At 46.1% G+C, this 15,793-nt stretch overlaps 7 non-coding genes across 7 annotated transcripts; all 7 read left to right on the forward strand.

Annotated features, from left to right (window-relative positions):
* Positions 1-1,775: 1,775 nt before the first annotated feature.
* Positions 1,776-1,966, forward strand: LOC130331826 (U2 spliceosomal RNA). Its single transcript, XR_008874633.1, has one exon. It is a non-coding gene; the product is annotated as a U2 spliceosomal RNA (small nuclear RNA).
* Positions 1,967-4,068: 2,102 nt separating this feature from the next.
* Positions 4,069-4,259, forward strand: LOC130331839 (U2 spliceosomal RNA). The gene has a single exon (XR_008874644.1). It is a non-coding gene; the product is annotated as a U2 spliceosomal RNA (small nuclear RNA).
* A 2,097-nt stretch (positions 4,260-6,356) lies between these two features.
* Positions 6,357-6,547, forward strand: LOC130331841 (U2 spliceosomal RNA). The gene has a single exon (XR_008874646.1). It is a non-coding gene; the product is annotated as a U2 spliceosomal RNA (small nuclear RNA).
* A 2,099-nt stretch (positions 6,548-8,646) lies between these two features.
* On the forward strand, positions 8,647-8,837 carry LOC130331851 (U2 spliceosomal RNA). Its single transcript, XR_008874652.1, has one exon. It is a non-coding gene; the product is annotated as a U2 spliceosomal RNA (small nuclear RNA).
* Positions 8,838-10,931: 2,094 nt separating this feature from the next.
* On the forward strand, positions 10,932-11,122 carry LOC130331859 (U2 spliceosomal RNA). The gene has a single exon (XR_008874656.1). It is a non-coding gene; the product is annotated as a U2 spliceosomal RNA (small nuclear RNA).
* A 2,090-nt stretch (positions 11,123-13,212) lies between these two features.
* LOC130331861 (U2 spliceosomal RNA) lies at positions 13,213-13,403 on the forward strand. The gene has a single exon (XR_008874657.1). It is a non-coding gene; the product is annotated as a U2 spliceosomal RNA (small nuclear RNA).
* A 2,098-nt stretch (positions 13,404-15,501) lies between these two features.
* LOC130331862 (U2 spliceosomal RNA) lies at positions 15,502-15,692 on the forward strand. Its single transcript, XR_008874658.1, has one exon. It is a non-coding gene; the product is annotated as a U2 spliceosomal RNA (small nuclear RNA).
* The last annotated feature ends 101 nt before the right edge of the window (positions 15,693-15,793 follow it).

Below are 15,793 nucleotides of genomic sequence, written 5' to 3' on the forward strand. Positions count from 1 at the left end.
TTGACAAAATAAGATTAATGCTTATGAAGAAATATAAAATCTCATCCCTTCCCCAATATCGCGCCACACCCCTACCCCTTAATTCCCTGGTTGAACGTGATGGACATATGTCTTTTTTCGACCGTACTAACTATGTAACTATGTAACATAACATGGGGGGGGGGGGGTCTCCTGGCTGTTCACACAGGTGTGTCATTGCTGTACATTGACCATGCATTGCTTCTGTGGTATTGCAAAGGCAAAGACAAATGCTTCCAGCCATCCATTGCACTAATGGATTGGTCATCAGCTGGCTGTCTATGTCCCGCATCAATATAGACCAAAGTACAGAGGGTTAGGCTATGCTATTGTGCACCTACCTGATGCATCAGAAGGTGCGAGGCCCTTGCTAAATTCTGTGCACAGACTTTGAGATCTATGCTTTAGACTGTATCTAAACCTGCTCCAACATGGACTGACATTCTGGCCTACTTTCAGCCGATGCGACTTGTCTGTCGCTGAACAGTCGCTTTTTATGTATTCAGCACCTATGTATAATGTTGTAAAAATGCTCTAGAAGCTAAAGTCGCAGAAATGTCACACATATTTGGCCTGCAACTTTCTGTGCGACAAATTCAGACAGGAAAAATCAGTATAAATCCTTAGAAAATTATCCCCCAGTGTCTCCATCTGCTGGCGGTATTGAATAAGCATTGCTGCACTGATGGGGTATGCATTAGACGAAAAAAAAGAAGAAAAAGAAGAAGAATACGCCCAGAAAAGAGGCGAAAAGGAGAAAAACGTAAAAAAACGTGAAAAAAAAGTAAGAGGAAGAGAAGGGAAAAAAAGGTGGAAATGGGTTTAAAAGTGATTTCGGCGGAGAAATATATATATATATATATATATATATATATATATATATATGCGCACACACACACATAGATATAAACGTATTCTCCGTTGAGATATTGCAGCCGCTGCTGTGTCCAGGCCCAGGAGCCTTAGCACTGTGCTGTGATGTCACTCAATACCACTGACATCACTAGGTGTAAACAACATCTCTCCTTTGCTGTGTATGTGACTATGGAGCTGTTTGGTGATGTCGTCTATTACGGCCTTCATAGAAGCAACAGGAGATTGTTGCATCCATCTTGAACCCTCAGAACTACAGTGCTATGATGTCACTCACTTCCACAGGCCTTGCAGAGTGTAAACAACAACAACCCAGCTTTGTTGTGTATGTAACCAAAGGGATTTGTGATGTCACCTAGAACCTTCACAGCAGCGACAGCTTTATGAGGAGCATCAGCACTGCTCTGCCTGAGCAGAACCATCACCGCCATAGGTTGTCAAATAACCCGGATTTAACCCACACAGGTAAGTCCAATGGGGTGCAGGCATGTCCTCTATGCTTACAGCTTCCCGTGGGTGTTGGTTTGATACCGTTTGGGGACAGCCAAGGAGGCATCTGCAGGCAACAAAGGTAGGTGTGTGCTTGTGTGTGTGTTTCCTATGCAGATCCTAAGCCCAGTGTCACATGCAAGTAGGAGGAGTAAGAAGGGTTCCTGGCAAATCCGGGTTATGGATTGCATTTAAAAAGGCCCCGTGGGAGTGCAATGGGCCCCTGTCTTGCTGCTTAGCAATAATGGTATGGGTTTAGGTTCTGCTGTGTGTACTGGTGGTTGACTGCCCCCCAGCCCAGAGTGTGCATGGAAAATTGTCTGGCAGCCTCCCTGACAGCAAGCAGTGATAGTGCCCATGAAGGGGACCTTGTTGGGCCCGCCCCTTTCACGGTTATCGCTTCTCGGCCTTTTGGCTAAGATCAAGTGTAGTATCTGTTCTTATCAGTTTAATATCTGATACGTCCCCTATCTGGGGACCATATATTAAATGGATTTTTGAGAACGGGGGCCGATTTCGAAGCTTGCTTCCGTCGCCCTATGCATTGACCCGATATGGCAGTATCTTCGGGTACAGTGCACCACCCCCTTACAGGGTTAAAAAGAAAGATTCCTACTTTCATTGCTACCTGCTTGCTGGCTAGCCAGCTAGCCAGCCCTGTGGGCCTTGCTGCTGCTGCAGCCAAAAAACAAAAGGTGGTGCTGCTGCTGCTTCTGCTGCTTCTGCTTCTGCTTGTGTCTGGCCCCTGTTGGAGCGTCCAGGCACAGGACTTCTGCTGCTGCTGACTAAATGGCCTCCTTAATTGGATCATTTGAGTAGCCAGCACACCTGTGCAGGTAGGGCATGACATGATAGGCAGCTGCCTTGATAGCGGGTGGGTGCTGAATGTTCCTAATTGACAAAATAAGATTAATGCTTATGAAGAAATATAAAATCTCATCCCTTCCCCAATATCGCGCCACACCCCTACCCCTTAATTCCCTGGTTGAACGTGATGGACATATGTCTTTTTTCGACCGTACTAACTATGTAACTATGTAACATAACATGGGGGGGGGGGGGGGTCTCCTGGCTGTTCACACAGGTGTGTCATTGCTGTACATTGACCATGCATTGCTTCTGTGGTATTGCAAAGGCAAAGACAAATGCTTCCAGCCATCCATTGCACTAATGGATTGGTCATCAGCTGGCTGTCTATGTCCCGCATCAATATAGACCAAAGTACAGAGGGTTAGGCTATGCTATTGTGCACCTACCTGATGCATCAGAAGGTGCGAGGCCCTTGCTAAATTCTGTGCACAGACTTTGAGATCTATGCTTTAGACTGTATCTAAACCTGCTCCAACATGGACTGACATTCTGGCCTACTTTCAGCCGATGCGACTTGTCTGTCGCTGAACAGTCGCTTTTTATGTATTCAGCACCTATGTATAATGTTGTAAAAATGCTCTAGAAGCTAAAGTCGCAGAAATGTCACACATATTTGGCCTGCAACTTTCTGTGCGACAAATTCAGACAGGAAAAATCAGTATAAATCCTTAGAAAATTATCCCCCAGTGTCTCCATCTGCTGGCGGTATTGAATAAGCATTGCTGCACTGATGGGGTATGCATTAGACGAAAAAAAAGAAGAAAAAGAAGAATAATACGCCCAGAAAAGAGGCGAAAAGGAGAAAAACGTAAAAAAACGTGAAAAAAAAGTAAGAGGAAGAGAAGGGAAAAAAAGGTGGAAATGGGTTTAAAAGTGATTTCGGCGGAGAAATATATATATATATATATATATATATATATATATATATATATATATATATATATATGCGCACACACACACATAGATATAAACGTATTCTCCGTTGAGATATTGCAGCCGCTGCTGTGTCCAGGCCCAGGAGCCTTAGCACTGTGCTGTGATGTCACTCAATACCACTGACATCACTAGGTGTAAACAACATCTCTCCTTTGCTGTGTATGTGACTATGGAGCTGTTTGGTGATGTCGTCTATTACGGCCTTCATAGAAGCAACAGGAGATTGTTGCATCCATCTTGAACCCTCAGAACTACAGTGCTATGATGTCACTCACTTCCACAGGCCTTGCAGAGTGTAAACAACAACAACCCAGCTTTGTTGTGTATGTAACCAAAGGGATTTGTGATGTCACCTAGAACCTTCACAGCAGCGACAGCTTTATGAGGAGCATCAGCACTGCTCTGCCTGAGCAGAACCATCACCGCCATAGGTTGTCAAATAACCCGGATTTAACCCACACAGGTAAGTCCAATGGGGTGCAGGCATGTCCTCTATGCTTACAGCTTCCCGTGGGTGTTGGTTTGATACCGTTTGGGGACAGCCAAGGAGGCATCTGCAGGCAACAAAGGTAGGTGTGTGCTTGTGTGTGTGTTTCCTATGCAGATCCTAAGCCCAGTGTCACATGCAAGTAGGAGGAGTAAGAAGGGTTCCTGGCAAATCCGGGTTATGGATTGCATTTAAAAAGGCCCCGTGGGAGTGCAATGGGCCCCTGTCTTGCTGCTTAGCAATAATGGTATGGGTTTAGGTTCTGCTGTGTGTACTGGTGGTTGACTGCCCCCCAGCCCAGAGTGTGCATGGAAAATTGTCTGGCAGCCTCCCTGACAGCAAGCAGTGATAGTGCCCATGAAGGGGACCTTGTTGGGCCCGCCCCTTTCACGGTTATCGCTTCTCGGCCTTTTGGCTAAGATCAAGTGTAGTATCTGTTCTTATCAGTTTAATATCTGATACGTCCCCTATCTGGGGACCATATATTAAATGGATTTTTGAGAACGGGGGCCGATTTCGAAGCTTGCTTCCGTCGCCCTATGCATTGACCCGATATGGCAGTATCTTCGGGTACAGTGCACCACCCCCTTACAGGGTTAAAAAGAAAGATTCCTACTTTCATTGCTACCTGCTTGCTGGCTAGCCAGCTAGCCAGCCCTGTGGGCCTTGCTGCTGCTGCAGCCAAAAAACAAAAGGTGGTGCTGCTGCTGCTTCTGCTGCTTCTGCTTCTGCTTGTGTCTGGCCCCTGTTGGAGCGTCCAGGCACAGGACTTCTGCTGCTGCTGACTAAATGGCCTCCTTAATTGGATCATTTGAGTAGCCAGCACACCTGTGCAGGTAGGGCATGACATGATAGGCAGCTGCCTTGATAGCGGGTGGGTGCTGAATGTTCCTAATTGACAAAATAAGATTAATGCTTATGAAGAAATATAAAATCTCATCCCTTCCCCAATATCGCGCCACACCCCTACCCCTTAATTCCCTGGTTGAACGTGATGGACATATGTCTTTTTTCGACCGTACTAACTATGTAACTATGTAACATAACATGGGGGGGGGGGGGGGGGGTCTCCTGGCTGTTCACACAGGTGTGTCATTGCTGTACATTGACCATGCATTGCTTCTGTGGTATTGCAAAGGCAAAGACAAATGCTTCCAGCCATCCATTGCACTAATGGATTGGTCATCAGCTGGCTGTCTATGTCCCGCATCAATATAGACCAAAGTACAGAGGGTTAGGCTATGCTATTGTGCACCTACCTGATGCATCAGAAGGTGCGAGGCCCTTGCTAAATTCTGTGCACAGACTTTGAGATCTATGCTTTAGACTGTATCTAAACCTGCTCCAACATGGACTGACATTCTGGCCTACTTTCAGCCGATGCGACTTGTCTGTCGCTGAACAGTCGCTTTTTATGTATTCAGCACCTATGTATAATGTTGTAAAAATGCTCTAGAAGCTAAAGTCGCAGAAATGTCACACATATTTGGCCTGCAACTTTCTGTGCGACAAATTCAGACAGGAAAAATCAGTATAAATCCTTAGAAAATTATCCCCCAGTGTCTCCATCTGCTGGCGGTATTGAATAAGCATTGCTGCACTGATGGGGTATGCATTAGACGAAAAAAAAGAAGAAAAAGAAGAATAATACGCCCAGAAAAGAGGCGAAAAGGAGAAAAACGTAAAAAAACGTGAAAAAAAAGTAAGAGGAAGAGAAGGGAAAAAAAGGTGGAAATGGGTTTAAAAGTGATTTCGGCGGAGAAATATATATATATATATATATATATATATATATATATATATATATATATGCGCACACACACACATAGATATAAACGTATTCTCCGTTGAGATATTGCAGCCGCTGCTGTGTCCAGGCCCAGGAGCCTTAGCACTGTGCTGTGATGTCACTCAATACCACTGACATCACTAGGTGTAAACAACATCTCTCCTTTGCTGTGTATGTGACTATGGAGCTGTTTGGTGATGTCGTCTATTACGGCCTTCATAGAAGCAACAGGAGATTGTTGCATCCATCTTGAACCCTCAGAACTACAGTGCTATGATGTCACTCACTTCCACAGGCCTTGCAGAGTGTAAACAACAACAACCCAGCTTTGTTGTGTATGTAACCAAAGGGATTTGTGATGTCACCTAGAACCTTCACAGCAGCGACAGCTTTATGAGGAGCATCAGCACTGCTCTGCCTGAGCAGAACCATCACCGCCATAGGTTGTCAAATAACCCGGATTTAACCCACACAGGTAAGTCCAATGGGGTGCAGGCATGTCCTCTATGCTTACAGCTTCCCGTGGGTGTTGGTTTGATACCGTTTGGGGACAGCCAAGGAGGCATCTGCAGGCAACAAAGGTAGGTGTGTGCTTGTGTGTGTGTTTCCTATGCAGATCCTAAGCCCAGTGTCACATGCAAGTAGGAGGAGTAAGAAGGGTTCCTGGCAAATCCGGGTTATGGATTGCATTTAAAAAGGCCCCGTGGGAGTGCAATGGGCCCCTGTCTTGCTGCTTAGCAATAATGGTATGGGTTTAGGTTCTGCTGTGTGTACTGGTGGTTGACTGCCCCCCAGCCCAGAGTGTGCATGGAAAATTGTCTGGCAGCCTCCCTGACAGCAAGCAGTGATAGTGCCCATGAAGGGGACCTTGTTGGGCCCGCCCCTTTCACGGTTATCGCTTCTCGGCCTTTTGGCTAAGATCAAGTGTAGTATCTGTTCTTATCAGTTTAATATCTGATACGTCGCCTATCTGGGGACCATATATTAAATGGATTTTTGAGAACGGGGGCCGATTTCGAAGCTTGCTTCCGTCGCCCTATGCATTGACCCGATATGGCAGTATCTTCGGGTACAGTGCACCACCCCCTTACAGGGTTAAAAAGAAAGATTCCTACTTTCATTGCTACCTGCTTGCTGGCTAGCCAGCTAGCCAGCCCTGTGGGCCTTGCTGCTGCTGCAGCCAAAAAACAAAAGGTGGTGCTGCTGCTGCTTCTGCTGCTTCTGCGTCTGCTTGTGTCTGGCCCCTGTTGGAGCGTCCAGGCACAGGACTTCTGCTGCTGCTGACTAAATGGCCTCCTTAATTGGATCATTTGAGTAGCCAGCACACCTGTGCAGGTAGGGCATGACATGATAGGCAGCTGCCTTGATAGCGGGTGGGTGCTGAATGTTCCTAATTGACAAAATAAGATTAATGCTTATGAAGAAATATAAAATCTCATCCCTTCCCCAATATCGCGCCACACCCCTACCCCTTAATTCCCTGGTTGAACGTGATGGACATATGTCTTTTTTCGACCGTACTAACTATGTAACTATGTAACATAACATGGGGGGGGGGGGGGGGGGGGGGTCTCCTGGCTGTTCACACAGGTGTGTCATTGCTGTACATTGACCATGCATTGCTTCTGTGGTATTGCAAAGGCAAAGACAAATGCTTCCAGCCATCCATTGCACTAATGGATTGGTCATCAGCTGGCTGTCTATGTCCCGCATCAATATAGACCAAAGTACAGAGGGTTAGGCTATGCTATTGTGCACCTACCTGATGCATCAGAAGGTGCGAGGCCCTTGCTAAATTCTGTGCACAGACTTTGAGATCTATGCTTTAGACTGTATCTAAACCTGCTCCAACATGGACTGACATTCTGGCCTACTTTCAGCCGATGCGACTTGTCTGTCGCTGAACAGTCGCTTTTTATGTATTCAGCACCTATGTATAATGTTGTAAAAATGCTCTAGAAGCTAAAGTCGCAGAAATGTCACACATATTTGGCCTGCAACTTTCTGTGCGACAAATTCAGACAGGAAAAATCAGTATAAATCCTTAGAAAATTATCCCCCAGTGTCTCCATCTGCTGGCGGTATTGAATAAGCATTGCTGCACTGATGGGGTATGCATTAGACGAAAAAAAAGAAGAAAAAGAAGAAGAATACGCCCAGAAAAGAGGCGAAAAGGAGAAAAACGTAAAAAAACGTGAAAAAAAAGTAAGAGGAAGAGAAGGGAAAAAAAGGTGGAAATGGGTTTAAAAGTGATTTCGGCGGAGAAATATATATATATATATATATATATATATATATATATATATATATATGCGCACACACACACATAGATATAAACGTATTCTCCGTTGAGATATTGCAGCCGCTGCTGTGTCCAGGCCCAGGAGCCTTAGCACTGTGCTGTGATGTCACTCAATACCACTGACATCACTAGGTGTAAACAACATCTCTCCTTTGCTGTGTATGTGACTATGGAGCTGTTTGGTGATGTCGTCTATTACGGCCTTCATAGAAGCAACAGGAGATTGTTGCATCCATCTTGAACCCTCAGAACTACAGTGCTATGATGTCACTCACTTCCACAGGCCTTGCAGAGTGTAAACAACAACAACCCAGCTTTGTTGTGTATGTAACCAAAGGGATTTGTGATGTCACCTAGAACCTTCACAGCAGCGACAGCTTTATGAGGAGCATCAGCACTGCTCTGCCTGAGCAGAACCATCACCGCCATAGGTTGTCAAATAACCCGGATTTAACCCACACAGGTAAGTCCAATGGGGTGCAGGCATGTCCTCTATGTTTACAGCTTCCCGTGGGTGTTGGTTTGATACCGTTTGGGGACAGCCAAGGAGGCATCTGCAGGCAACAAAGGTAGGTGTGTGCTTGTGTGTGTGTTTCCTATGCAGATCCTAAGCCCAGTGTCACATGCAAGTAGGAGGAGTAAGAAGGGTTCCTGGCAAATCCGGGTTATGGATTGCATTTAAAAAGGCCCCGTGGGAGTGCAATGGGCCCCTGTCTTGCTGCTTAGCAATAATGGTATGGGTTTAGGTTCTGCTGTGTGTACTGGTGGTTGACTGCCCCCCAGCCCAGAGTGTGCATGGAAAATTGTCTGGCAGCCTCCCTGACAGCAAGCAGTGATAGTGCCCATGAAGGGGACCTTGTTGGGCCCGCCCCTTTCACGGTTATCGCTTCTCGGCCTTTTGGCTAAGATCAAGTGTAGTATCTGTTCTTATCAGTTTAATATCTGATACGTCCCCTATCTGGGGACCATATATTAAATGGATTTTTGAGAACGGGGGCCGATTTCGAAGCTTGCTTCCGTCGCCCTATGCATTGACCCGATATGGCAGTATCTTCGGGTACAGTGCACCACCCCCTTACAGGGTTAAAAAGAAAGATTCCTACTTTCATTGCTACCTGCTTGCTGGCTAGCCAGCTAGCCAGCCCTGTGGGCCTTGCTGCTGCTGCAGCCAAAAAACAAAAGGTGGTGCTGCTGCTGCTTCTGCTGCTTCTGCTTCTGCTTGTGTCTGGCCCCTGTTGGAGCGTCCAGGCACAGGACTTCTGCTGCTGCTGACTAAATGGCCTCCTTAATTGGATCATTTGAGTAGCCAGCACACCTGTGCAGGTAGGGCATGACATGATAGGCAGCTGCCTTGATAGCGGGTGGGTGCTGAATGTTCCTAATTGACAAAATAAGATTAATGCTTATGAAGAAATATAAAATCTCATCCCTTCCCCAATATCGCGCCACACCCCTACCCCTTAATTCCCTGGTTGAACGTGATGGACATATGTCTTTTTTCGACCGTACTAACTATGTAACTATGTAACATAACATGGGGGGGGGGGGGGGTCTCCTGGCTGTTCACACAGGTGTGTCATTGCTGTACATTGACCATGCATTGCTTCTGTGGTATTGCAAAGGCAAAGACAAATGCTTCCAGCCATCCATTGCACTAATGGATTGGTCATCAGCTGGCTGTCTATGTCCCGCATCAATATAGACCAAAGTACAGAGGGTTAGGCTATGCTATTGTGCACCTACCTGATGCATCAGAAGGTGCGAGGCCCTTGCTAAATTCTGTGCACAGACTTTGAGATCTATGCTTTAGACTGTATCTAAACCTGCTCCAACATGGACTGACATTCTGGCCTACTTTCAGCCGATGCGACTTGTCTGTCGCTGAACAGTCGCTTTTTATGTATTCAGCACCTATGTATAATGTTGTAAAAATGCTCTAGAAGCTAAAGTCGCAGAAATGTCACACATATTTGGCCTGCAACTTTCTGTGCGACAAATTCAGACAGGAAAAATCAGTATAAATCCTTAGAAAATTATCCCCCAGTGTCTCCATCTGCTGGCGGTATTGAATAAGCATTGCTGCACTGATGGGGTATGCATTAGACGAAAAAAAAGAAGAAAAAGAAGAATAATACGCCCAGAAAAGAGGCGAAAAGGAGAAAAACGTAAAAAAACGTGAAAAAAAAGTAAGAGGAAGAGAAGGGAAAAAAAGGTGGAAATGGGTTTAAAAGTGATTTCGGCGGAGAAATATATATATATATATATATATATATATATATATATATATATATATATGCGCACACACACACATAGATATAAACGTATTCTCCGTTGAGATATTGCAGCCGCTGCTGTGTCCAGGCCCAGGAGCCTTAGCACTGTGCTGTGATGTCACTCAATACCACTGACATCACTAGGTGTAAACAACATCTCTCCTTTGCTGTGTATGTGACTATGGAGCTGTTTGGTGATGTCGTCTATTACGGCCTTCATAGAAGCAACAGGAGATTGTTGCATCCATCTTGAACCCTCAGAACTACAGTGCTATGATGTCACTCACTTCCACAGGCCTTGCAGAGTGTAAACAACAACAACCCAGCTTTGTTGTGTATGTAACCAAAGGGATTTGTGATGTCACCTAGAACCTTCACAGCAGCGACAGCTTTATGAGGAGCATCAGCACTGCTCTGCCTGAGCAGAACCATCACCGCCATAGGTTGTCAAATAACCCGGATTTAACCCACACAGGTAAGTCCAATGGGGTGCAGGCATGTCCTCTATGCTTACAGCTTCCCGTGGGTGTTGGTTTGATACCGTTTGGGGACAGCCAAGGAGGCATCTGCAGGCAACAAAGGTAGGTGTGTGCTTGTGTGTGTGTTTCCTATGCAGATCCTAAGCCCAGTGTCACATGCAAGTAGGAGGAGTAAGAAGGGTTCCTGGCAAATCCGGGTTATGGATTGCATTTAAAAAGGCCCCGTGGGAGTGCAATGGGCCCCTGTCTTGCTGCTTAGCAATAATGGTATGGGTTTAGGTTCTGCTGTGTGTACTGGTGGTTGACTGCCCCCCAGCCCAGAGTGTGCATGGAAAATTGTCTGGCAGCCTCCCTGACAGCAAGCAGTGATAGTGCCCATGAAGGGGACCTTGTTGGGCCCGCCCCTTTCACGGTTATCGCTTCTCGGCCTTTTGGCTAAGATCAAGTGTAGTATCTGTTCTTATCAGTTTAATATCTGATACGTCCCCTATCTGGGGACCATATATTAAATGGATTTTTGAGAACGGGGGCCGATTTCGAAGCTTGCTTCCGTCGCCCTATGCATTGACCCGATATGGCAGTATCTTCGGGTACAGTGCACCACCCCCTTACAGGGTTAAAAAGAAAGATTCCTACTTTCATTGCTACCTGCTTGCTGGCTAGCCAGCTAGCCAGCCCTGTGGGCCTTGCTGCTGCTGCAGCCAAAAAACAAAAGGTGGTGCTGCTGCTGCTTCTGCTGCTTCTGCTTCTGCTTGTGTCTGGCCCCTGTTGGAGCGTCCAGGCACAGGACTTCTGCTGCTGCTGACTAAATGGCCTCCTTAATTGGATCATTTGAGTAGCCAGCACACCTGTGCAGGTAGGGCATGACATGATAGGCAGCTGCCTTGATAGCGGGTGGGTGCTGAATGTTCCTAATTGACAAAATAAGATTAATGCTTATGAAGAAATATAAAATCTCATCCCTTCCCCAATATCGCGCCACACCCCTACCCCTTAATTCCCTGGTTGAACGTGATGGACATATGTCTTTTTTCGACCGTACTAACTATGTAACTATGTAACATAACATGGGGGGGGGGGGGTCTCCTGGCTGTTCACACAGGTGTGTCATTGCTGTACATTGACCATGCATTGCTTCTGTGGTATTGCAAAGGCAAAGACAAATGCTTCCAGCCATCCATTGCACTAATGGATTGGTCATCAGCTGGCTGTCTATGTCCCGCATCAATATAGACCAAAGTACAGAGGGTTAGGCTATGCTATTGTGCACCTACCTGATGCATCAGAAGGTGCGAGGCCCTTGCTAAATTCTGTGCACAGACTTTGAGATCTATGCTTTAGACTGTATCTAAACCTGCTCCAACATGGACTGACATTCTGGCCTACTTTCAGCCGATGCGACTTGTCTGTCGCTGAACAGTCGCTTTTTATGTATTCAGCACCTATGTATAATGTTGTAAAAATGCTCTAGAAGCTAAAGTCGCAGAAATGTCACACATATTTGGCCTGCAACTTTCTGTGCGACAAATTCAGACAGGAAAAATCAGTATAAATCCTTAGAAAATTATCCCCCAGTGTCTCCATCTGCTGGCGGTATTGAATAAGCATTGCTGCACTGATGGGGTATGCATTAGACGAAAAAAAAGAAGAAAAAGAAGAATAATACGCCCAGAAAAGAGGCGAAAAGGAGAAAAACGTAAAAAAACGTGAAAAAAAAGTAAGAGGAAGAGAAGGGAAAAAAAGGTGGAAATGGGTTTAAAAGTGATTTCGGCGGAGAAATATATATATATATATATATATATATATATATATATATATATATATGCGCACACACACACATAGATATAAACGTATTCTCCGTTGAGATATTGCAGCCGCTGCTGTGTCCAGGCCCAGGAGCCTTAGCACTGTGCTGTGATGTCACTCAATACCACTGACATCACTAGGTGTAAACAACATCTCTCCTTTGCTGTGTATGTGACTATGGAGCTGTTTGGTGATGTCGTCTATTACGGCCTTCATAGAAGCAACAGGAGATTGTTGCATCCATCTTGAACCCTCAGAACTACAGTGCTATGATGTCACTCACTTCCACAGGCCTTGCAGAGTGTAAACAACAACAACCCAGCTTTGTTGTGTATGTAACCAAAGGGATTTGTGATGTCACCTAGAACCTTCACAGCAGCGACAGCTTTATGAGGAGCATCAGCACTGCTCTGCCTGAGCAGAACCATCACCGCCATAGGTTGTCAAATAACCCGGATTTAACCCACACAGGTAAGTCCAATGGGGTGCAGGCATGTCCTCTATGCTTACAGCTTCCCGTGGGTGTTGGTTTGATACCGTTTGGGGACAGCCAAGGAGGCATCTGCAGGCAACAAAGGTAGGTGTGTGCTTGTGTGTGTGTTTCCTATGCAGATCCTAAGCCCAGTGTCACATGCAAGTAGGAGGAGTAAGAAGGGTTCCTGGCAAATCCGGGTTATGGATTGCATTTAAAAAGGCCCCGTGGGAGTGCAATGGGCCCCTGTCTTGCTGCTTAGCAATAATGGTATGGGTTTAGGTTCTGCTGTGTGTACTGGTGGTTGACTGCCCCCCAGCCCAGAGTGTGCATGGAAAATTGTCTGGCAGCCTCCCTGACAGCAAGCAGTGATAGTGCCCATGAAGGGGACCTTGTTGGGCCCGCCCCTTTCACGGTTATCGCTTCTCGGCCTTTTGGCTAAGATCAAGTGTAGTATCTGTTCTTATCAGTTTAATATCTGATACGTCCCCTATCTGGGGACCATATATTAAATGGATTTTTGAGAACGGGGGCCGATTTCGAAGCTTGCTTCCGTCGCCCTATGCATTGACCCGATATGGCAGTATCTTCGGGTACAGTGCACCACCCCCTTACAGGGTTAAAAAGAAAGATTCCTACTTTCATTGCTACCTGCTTGCTGGCTAGCCAGCTAGCCAGCCCTGTGGGCCTTGCTGCTGCTGCAGCCAAAAAACAAAAGGTGGTGCTGCTGCTGCTTCTGCTGCTTCTGCTTCTGCTTGTGTCTGGCCCCTGTTGGAGCGTCCAGGCACAGGACTTCTGCTGCTGCTGACTAAATGGCCTCCTTAATTGGATCATTTGAGTAGCCAGCACACCTGTGCAGGTAGGGCATGACATGATAGGCAGCTGCCTTGATAGCGGGTGGGTGCTGAATGTTCCTAATTGACAAAATAAGATTAATGCTTATGAAGAAATATAAAATCTCATCCCTTCCCCAATCGCGCCACACCCCTACCCCTTAATTCCCTGGTTGAACGTGATGGACATATGTCTTTTTTCGACCGTACTAACTATGTAACTATGTAACATAACATGGGGGGGGGGGGGGGGGGTCTCCTGGCTGTTCACACAGGTGTGTCATTGCTGTACATTGACCATGCATTGCTTCTGTGGTATTGCAAAGGCAAAGACAAATGCTTCCAGCCATCCATTGCACTAATGGATTGGTCATCAGCTGGCTGTCTATGTCCCGCATCAATATAGACCAAAGTACAGAGGGTTAGGCTATGCTATTGTGCACCTACCTGATGCATCAGAAGGTGCGAGGCCCTTGCTAAATTCTGTGCACAGACTTTGAGATCTATGCTTTAGACTGTATTTAAACCTGCTCCAACATGGACTGACATTCTGGCCTACTTTCAGCCGATGCGACTTGTCTGTCGCTGAACAGTCGCTTTTTATGTATTCAGCACCTATGTATAATGTTGTAAAAATGCTCTAGAAGCTAAAGTCGCAGAAATGTCACACATATTTGGCCTGCAACTTTCTGTGCGACAAATTCAGACAGGAAAAATCAGTATAAATCCTTAGAAAATTATCCCCCAGTGTCTCCATCTGCTGGCGGTATTGAATAAGCATTGCTGCACTGATGGGGTATGCATTAGACGAAAAAAAAGAAGAAAAAGAAGAATAATACGCCCAGAAAAGAGGCGAAAAGGAGAAAAACGTAAAAAAACGTGAAAAAAAGTAAGAGGAAGAGAAGGGAAAAAAAGGTGGAAATGGGTTTAAAAGTGATTTCGGCGGAGAAATATATATATATATATATATATATATATATATATATATATATATATATATATGCGCACACACACACATAGATATAAACGTATTCTCCGTTGAGATATTGCAGCCGCTGCTGTGTCCAGGCCCAGGAGCCTTAGCACTGTGCTGTGATGTCACTCAATACCACTGACATCACTAGGTGTAAACAACATCTCTCCTTTGCTGTGTATGTGACTATGGAGCTGTTTGGTGATGTCGTCTATTACGGCCTTCATAGAAGCAACAGGAGATTGTTGCATCCATCTTGAACCCTCAGAACTACAGTGCTATGATGTCACTCACTTCCACAGGCCTTGCAGAGTGTAAACAACAACAACCCAGCTTTGTTGTGTATGTAACCAAAGGGATTTGTGATGTCACCTAGAACCTTCACAGCAGCGACAGCTTTATGAGGAGCATCAGCACTGCTCTGCCTGAGCAGAACCATCACCGCCATAGGTTGTCAAATAACCCGGATTTAACCCACACAGGTAAGTCCAATGGGGTGCAGGCATGTCCTCTATGCTTACAGCTTCCCGTGGGTGTTGGTTTGATACCGTTTGGGGACAGCCAAGGAGGCATCTGCAGGCAACAAAGGTAGGTGTGTGCTTGTGTGTGTGTTTCCTATGCAGATCCTAAGCCCAGTGTCACATGCAAGTAGGAGGAGTAAGAAGGGTTCCTGGCAAATCCGGGTTATGGATTGCATTTAAAAAGGCCCCGTGGGAGTGCAATGGGCCCCTGTCTTGCTGCTTAGCAATAATGGTATGGGTTTAGGTTCTGCTGTGTGTACTGGTGGTTGACTGCCCCCCAGCCCAGAGTGTGCATGGAAAATTGTCTGGCAGCCTCCCTGACAGCAAGCAGTGATAGTGCCCATGAAGGGGACCTTGTATGGCCCGCCCCTTTCACGGTTATCGCTTCTCGGCCTTTTGGCTAAGATCAAGTGTAGTATCTGTTCTTATCAGTTTAATATCTGATACGTCCCCTATCTGGGGACCATATATTAAATGGATTTTTGAGAACGGGGGCCGATTTCGAAGCTTGCTTCCGTCGCCCTATGCATTGACCCGATATGGCAGTATCTTCGGGTACAGTGCACCACCCCCTTACAGGGTTAAAAAGAAAGATTCCTACTTTCATTGCTACCTGCTTGCTGGCTAGCCAGCTAGCCAGCCCTGTGGGCCTTGCTGCTGCTGCAGCCAAAA

This window comes from Hyla sarda, unplaced genomic scaffold (assembly GCF_029499605.1).
Source record: "Hyla sarda isolate aHylSar1 unplaced genomic scaffold, aHylSar1.hap1 scaffold_358, whole genome shotgun sequence".
NCBI classification, from domain to species: Eukaryota; Metazoa; Chordata; class Amphibia; order Anura; family Hylidae; genus Hyla; species Hyla sarda.